The sequence below is a fragment of the Callithrix jacchus genome, chromosome 5 (assembly GCF_049354715.1).
Source record: "Callithrix jacchus isolate 240 chromosome 5, calJac240_pri, whole genome shotgun sequence".
Classification (NCBI taxonomy): domain Eukaryota; kingdom Metazoa; phylum Chordata; class Mammalia; order Primates; family Cebidae; genus Callithrix; species Callithrix jacchus.
In genome coordinates this window covers 49,094,505-49,100,764 of record NC_133506.1, presented here as the reverse complement: position 1 = coordinate 49,100,764, position 6,260 = coordinate 49,094,505, and the positions used below count along the sequence as shown (strand labels likewise).

Genomic DNA, 6,260 nt, shown 5'->3' with positions numbered 1-6,260 from the left:
CAAAAGCCATCCTCTGAAATTACCTTGCATTAATCACAATTCATGCAAAATATATCCAATTAGTCTTAAGATGTGGGTTTGACAAACTATCCTTTCTTCAGAGACTACAGTCAATTTTAATAACCTTTGCTGGATAAATCATTAATGTTCCGCCTGAAATGATGAGTGGCTGAGGAAATTCCTAAAAGTACCACAGGTTTATTTCTCCAGCAAAGCTGAAAACTATGTAAAATGGAGACAGGACGGCTGGATGAAGCAGGAAACAAGATTCTGACAATTCTGGATAGTCTAGTATTTGCTGCCACTTGCACTAAAGGAATTGCCTCTAATTGGATTCTTCTGAGTCGAGGGCTGGTGAAAATACACAGAACCAAAAGTGTGGGGAAACCCAAGCTGCCAGAAGTCAACCTTTTAGATAAGGACAGCTAATACCTGTCCAGGGCCAAAATAAATGAATCCATTGGTTAAAAAGGTCGGGCTGACTAGTCATTTGGACTCCTGAACGTCATCCTTTTCTGCATGCTCCAAAACCCGTGCTTGCAAAATCAGACCCATTCAACTGAATTAATGTCTTCCAATGGACCTATTTTACAGATGAGGAAACAGAAACCCTCAAGGTTAAGTCCAATATTTATTATGTGGCAAATCCAGGACCAGAATCCAAAGATGTTCAAGCAAGCTAAATAACTTCTCTCAGCCCAAGTATTCCTTTGTATAATGATAGAGCTGGGATAAACAAAATTGTATGGTTTCCAATTCTAAAGTGTTGTGGTTTTAGTATCTGGATTCCAAGACTACTTTCTCAATAACCTCACTGTGCCTAAGTATTTATGTATGTATAAACATATATTTTATATATGTGTGTGTGTGAAAATATACAATGAAAAGTCTATAGAAACACAGTTTAAGGAATTCAGGTTTAAATGATGCATATATGACCACATTTTTAAAAACATGTAATATGTTCACTTCCTATTACTACATGTGGGGGTTTTTGGACCTACTGACTACATAAGAAAAAAAAAAAGGAAGCCAGATATTTCTGGAGATGTTAAATTCCCCATTCTTTAGATAAAATGAAAATAATTAGAGACATATGGTGGATTTTTTAAAAATCCACCTTCTCCTTTTACTGGAAAGTTTTAAATATCTCTAATTGTATTAGAAAAATGCTGAACTGTATCAAACACAGGTAATCAAACAGGGAGTTTTACTAAATTCATCTCCTAAAGATAGTTCACTGCCGATGGGGCGTGGTTCCTGAATTATCTTGTGAGCCCAAGTGATTAATCAGAAGTGAAGTCAGGGCTAAGCTTCAGGGAGATTTCACAAAAAAGGCAGAAAACGTCCAAAACTATGTTGGGGAAATTCTCTCCCTTCTGGAGGTGCTCGACATTTTACTAAGTAAACTACAAAACTCTCTTGAATATTAATGAACTATGAAGTACTTGAGGTTATTAAAGAGAAACAGAGAGAAAAAACACTCAGACTAGGAAAATGCTACATGTATTAGGAGCAGGAGTAGTTTGGGAAGACAACCCTTGGAAATGAGTTTACCACTTCCTTAACTTTGAAATTCTTAACTCTTGATCAGTCAACACTTCACCAGCTTCAGTTCTGCAATTAAGGAAGTAAAACCCTGAATCCGAAGCACTCCTGGTGAATCGTGACCGGTATCTGCCCAAGTTTCTCTCTGGCCAGGGATCCTCATTCAGCATTCAAAAAGGAAAGCTGTGTTCTCGGTTCTTATTTATTCATTTATTGACGGAGCCTCTGTCACCCAGGATGAAGGGTGGTGACGTGATCTCGGCTCACTGCAACCTCCGCCTCCTGGGTTCAAGTGATTCTCCTGCCTCAGCCTCCACGGCTAATTTTTGTATTTTTAGTAGGGACAGAGTTTTGCCATGTTAGCCTCCAACTCCCGATCTCAGATGATCCATCTACCTCAGCCTCCCAAAGTGCTGGGATGACAAGCCTGAGCCACCACACCCTGCCCTGAGGTTCTTTAAATGCTATACATTTCAAAAAATGTTACCTTTTAGGATGAATTTACAGGGCAATTGAACTTAATTTAACTTTTTCCTTTTGTTTTGAGGGCCTCTGGAGAAGTTGATAAAATTATGATTTATCATTTTGCAAGGGACATTCCAAAAAAGCAGTGTGTTTAATTTTTTTAAAGACAAGCAAAGGTCATAGAGACCAACTCAACTTTTTTACTTTTGAGACAGAGTTTTGCTCTTTCATCCAGGATAGAGTGCATGCAGTGGGGCAATCATCTCAGCTCACTGCAACCTCCGCCTCCCAGGTTCACGTGATTTTCCTGCCTCAGCCTCCCTAGTAGCTGGGATTATAGGTGCCCGCCATCCGCCTGTCCCAACTCAACTTTTAATCTGACTTTGGGAAGGCTATTTTTTTTTTCTTTTTGGGAAGCCTATTTTGCAAAGAGTGTTTTTGTTTTTGTTTTTTTAATTTGGAATCTTTTGATTCATTTGTCAAAAATACATAGTTTAACAAATACTTTTAAGTATATAATAATACAGAAATGCACTCTAATTGTAAAAGACAATTCAATATGGAGTAAAAGGTTTATGAAGAAATGGATTTCATAAGGGACATCTGAAACTAATCAGTGGGTATCCTTAATCCAAAGCCAGAATCAGTGGCTCATGACTGTAATTTCAACACTTTAGGAGGTGGAGGCAGACAGATCACCTGACGTCAGGAGTTCGAGACCAACCTGGCCCACATGGTGAAACTCCATCTCTACTAAAAATACAAACATTAGTTGGGTGTGCTGGCCCAAACCAGTAATAACTAGTAATCCCAGCTACTTGGGAGGCTGAGACAGGAGAATCACTTGAACCTGGGAGGTAGAGGTTGCAGTGAGCTGAGATCACACCCCTACACTCCAGCCTGGGAGGCATACTGAGACCTTGTCTCAAAAAAAAAAAAAAAAAAAAAAAAAGATCCAAGGCAGCTCCAGAGAATTGGGTGGTAAATTTCCAAGTAGAAACACCCTAATCCTGAATCCAGATTCTCAGTCCACAACTTGCTGTATGCCTGAGCTCCATTATTTAGTTCTTAAATTGATTTTTTAGCAACCAGCTGAGGCCTCTGCTTCCTTCATATATGCAGTCATCCTAGTTACTTCCTTCTAGTCCTTCCCTCCCGTGGGCCCAGAGGGCAAACACAGAAAATTCCCCCCTGATAAATGCTGATAGCAGTGTGAGAACAGCTGCTTTTCCCCGAGCTTGCTTTTCTCAATTTTAATAAGTATCGGCCCTTACTGACTACCCCTGGCTTTGCAAACCCTTGCTTGGCTGGAAAGATTTACCTCCTGCAAAATAGAATGGTGGTGTTAAGAACTGTAGCTTACAGATAAACACATTCAAATGTGACAGCGTTTGAACATTTCACTCCCAATTTAATCTTTAATTTCTCCCAGATAAGCAGTAAACTTGATGTTTAGGCACTAAACTTTTTAATGTTTAAAAATAAACATTAAAAAAATTAAAAAGCACTAAAAGCTTTAAAGATACATGTCCAAATTACCCTATAAAGAGTTGTTTATAAAACAAACAGAACACCGAGTTCACAGAGATTAATTACAGAGGACCTAAGTTGAGGACTATATAATGTCATAAAGGATCATGATAACCGACAAAACTGAATTAGCATCAGTTTGAGACCTCACAGTTAAAGGAGGAAACAGAAAAAAAAAAGTCTACTGTGTGAAAAGTGTTTAAATATCGACTGCTGTGAAAGTGGGTATAAAAATAAAACCAAAGCGATGGAAGAACTGTTTTCTGTGTGCAGTGGGAAAGTTTACACAGATGACAAGCTGTCATGTGGGGACGTCCCGGCAACATTCTAAAGTGTATTTCCTTAGATCAAAAAGGACAGACACAAGCCCAACATTTATATTAATATCTGTGCTGATTGGTCATAGTTCCTCTTCCCCAGAGTAAGACATGCTGCATCCATGGAGCAATTTGTCTAATACCTTAATTCTCTGAGTACAAAGACCAGTGGGGTCATATGACGTTGCTATATTTAGAAAAGGACTCTGTTTTCTGTTTTGTTCAAGCTTAACAATTTTCTGCTCTGAAGAGAGTTTCAAATGTACATTGATCTTTTTCATATCGTGAATGAAATGAATTAGCACCTGTTTTCAACTGCCAAGATACTTATTTTAAAAAAGGGGAAAGAGAAGTCTGTGTACTCTGAATTCAACCAGGGACAAGGGAGGTGTAATTTTGTTTCTGCCTTCTTCCACAGAACTTAACCAGAAAGCAGTGATCGTATTTACCAAAGTTTATACATGCTAAGGTAGGTACTGCACAACTGAACAAAGGAACACGTGGAGGGATGAACATACCCCATGGTGATTTAGATAAACATTTTCCAAAAAGAATACTACCATGTAACATGTAACTGTGCATAATTCACTCTAAGGAAGCAGAAGAATAATTTATTAGTTACAGAAACGACTGTGTAAGCCCTTTCCTCATAAAATACCTAGAAATGATAATGATTGTTTAAATGAACAGGGTTTTTTCTTTTTTTTTTAATCCAAAATGTGTTTATTGAGATGGTTTCCCACTCATCTTGATTCAGAGTGCTTTTAGTGCTGCTTCCTCCTGAAAGAACATCCTTCTGTAAGCCTCGCTTTTCCTCCTGTAGGCTGGCAGAGGACCATGGAGCAGCCAACACACAAAACTACCGTTTGTGCCTGGCTGAAGACCGGGGTAATTTTATAGCATCCTGGGCATTTCACATCCATGAAGTAGGAACTGGGGCTCTGCACCAGGCTTTTCTTCTTGCGTTTCCTCTTCTCCTCTTCTGGAGAGGGATGAAGGAGATCCTTTGCGAGAGGCATGTTCTGGTGGGTAGGTCGTCACCGCCAGAAAGGCTTTTATTATTTTTTTTAAATCATAAACATTGGCCTGACATCGTGGCTCACGCCTACAATCCCAGCACTTTGGGAGGCTGAGGCAAGCGGATAACCCGAGGTAGAGAGTTCGAGACCAGCCTAAAAAAAAAAAAAAGTAAGAGAGAGATGAGGTCTCCTTACATTGCCCAGGCTCATCTGGAACTCCTAGGCTGAAGGGATCCTTGGCCTCAGCCTCCCAAGATGCTGGCATGGGGAAGCCACCATGCCTGCTGCTCTTGAGAATTCTTGAGTGTTGTCTCTGGTTAAGTTCTACTTAGAAGTTAACATTCTCCCCAAGGCCAGGCATGGTGGCTCACACCTGCACCTATAGTCCCAGCTACTCAGGCTGGAGTGCAGTAGCCCCATCTCGGCTAAGCTCACTGCAACCTCCGCCTCCTAGGTTCAAGCAATTCTCCTGCCTCAGCCTTCCAAGTAACTGAAACTATAGGTGCATGCCATCATGCCTGGCTAACTTTTGGTATTTTCAGTAGAGAAACTAAAATCACTACATTGGCCAGACTGGTCTTGAACTCCTGACCTCATGATCCACCCACCTCGGCCTCCCAAAGTGCTGGAATTACAGGGGTGAGCCACTAAGTCTGACTTGCTTGAACTGAGTTTCAGCTGGAGTGGGGAGCTAATGACATCTCCCTCCATGCATTTTATGCCCTCTTTCTTCTTCTTCTTCTTTTTTTTTTTTTGAGACAGAGTCTTCCTCTGTCACCCAGGTTGGAGTGCAGTGGCCCCATCTTAGCTTTCTGCAATCTCTGCCGCCCAGGTTCAAGCAATTCTCCTGCTTCAGCTTCCTGAGTAGCTGGGATTACAGGCACTTGCCACCACAGCCGGCTAAATTTTTTTTAAATTTTTAGTAGAGACAGGGTTTCACCATGTTGGCAAGGCTGGTCTCAAACTCCTGCCCTCAAGTGATCTGCCTGCCTCAGCCTCCCAAAGTGCTGGGATTACAGGTGTGAGCCACTGCACCTGGCCTCTGCCCTCTTTCTTATTCTGTCTCTACCCTATGATGCACCCACCAGGAGTTTAGGCCATTAAAACACAGTATTTGAAGTTTGCAGAATGTATTTACATTTTATCTTATGATCATTATAGCTTCAAAAATAATAAAAGATGGTAAAGTTGGTCTCCTTTCACATCGACCAACTTCTCTTCATATAAATACAAGCCAATTGAATGGCATTCCAATATTATATAATTATTTCGGTTGTACCTGAAATTGCAGAATACTAAAAAAGTAAATTGGGATTATTTTAAATTGAAACGTGCCCAAAGTTTTACTATTTATCAGCTTTCTCTGAATGCTATATCATGA

General features: G+C 40.3%; 1 pseudogene; it reads right to left on the bottom strand.

Annotated features, from left to right (window-relative positions):
• Positions 1-4,454: 4,454 nt before the first annotated feature.
• LOC108591975 (small ribosomal subunit protein eS27 pseudogene) lies at positions 4,455-4,882 on the bottom strand (annotated as a pseudogene).
• Between the last annotated feature and the right edge of the window lie 1,378 nt (positions 4,883-6,260).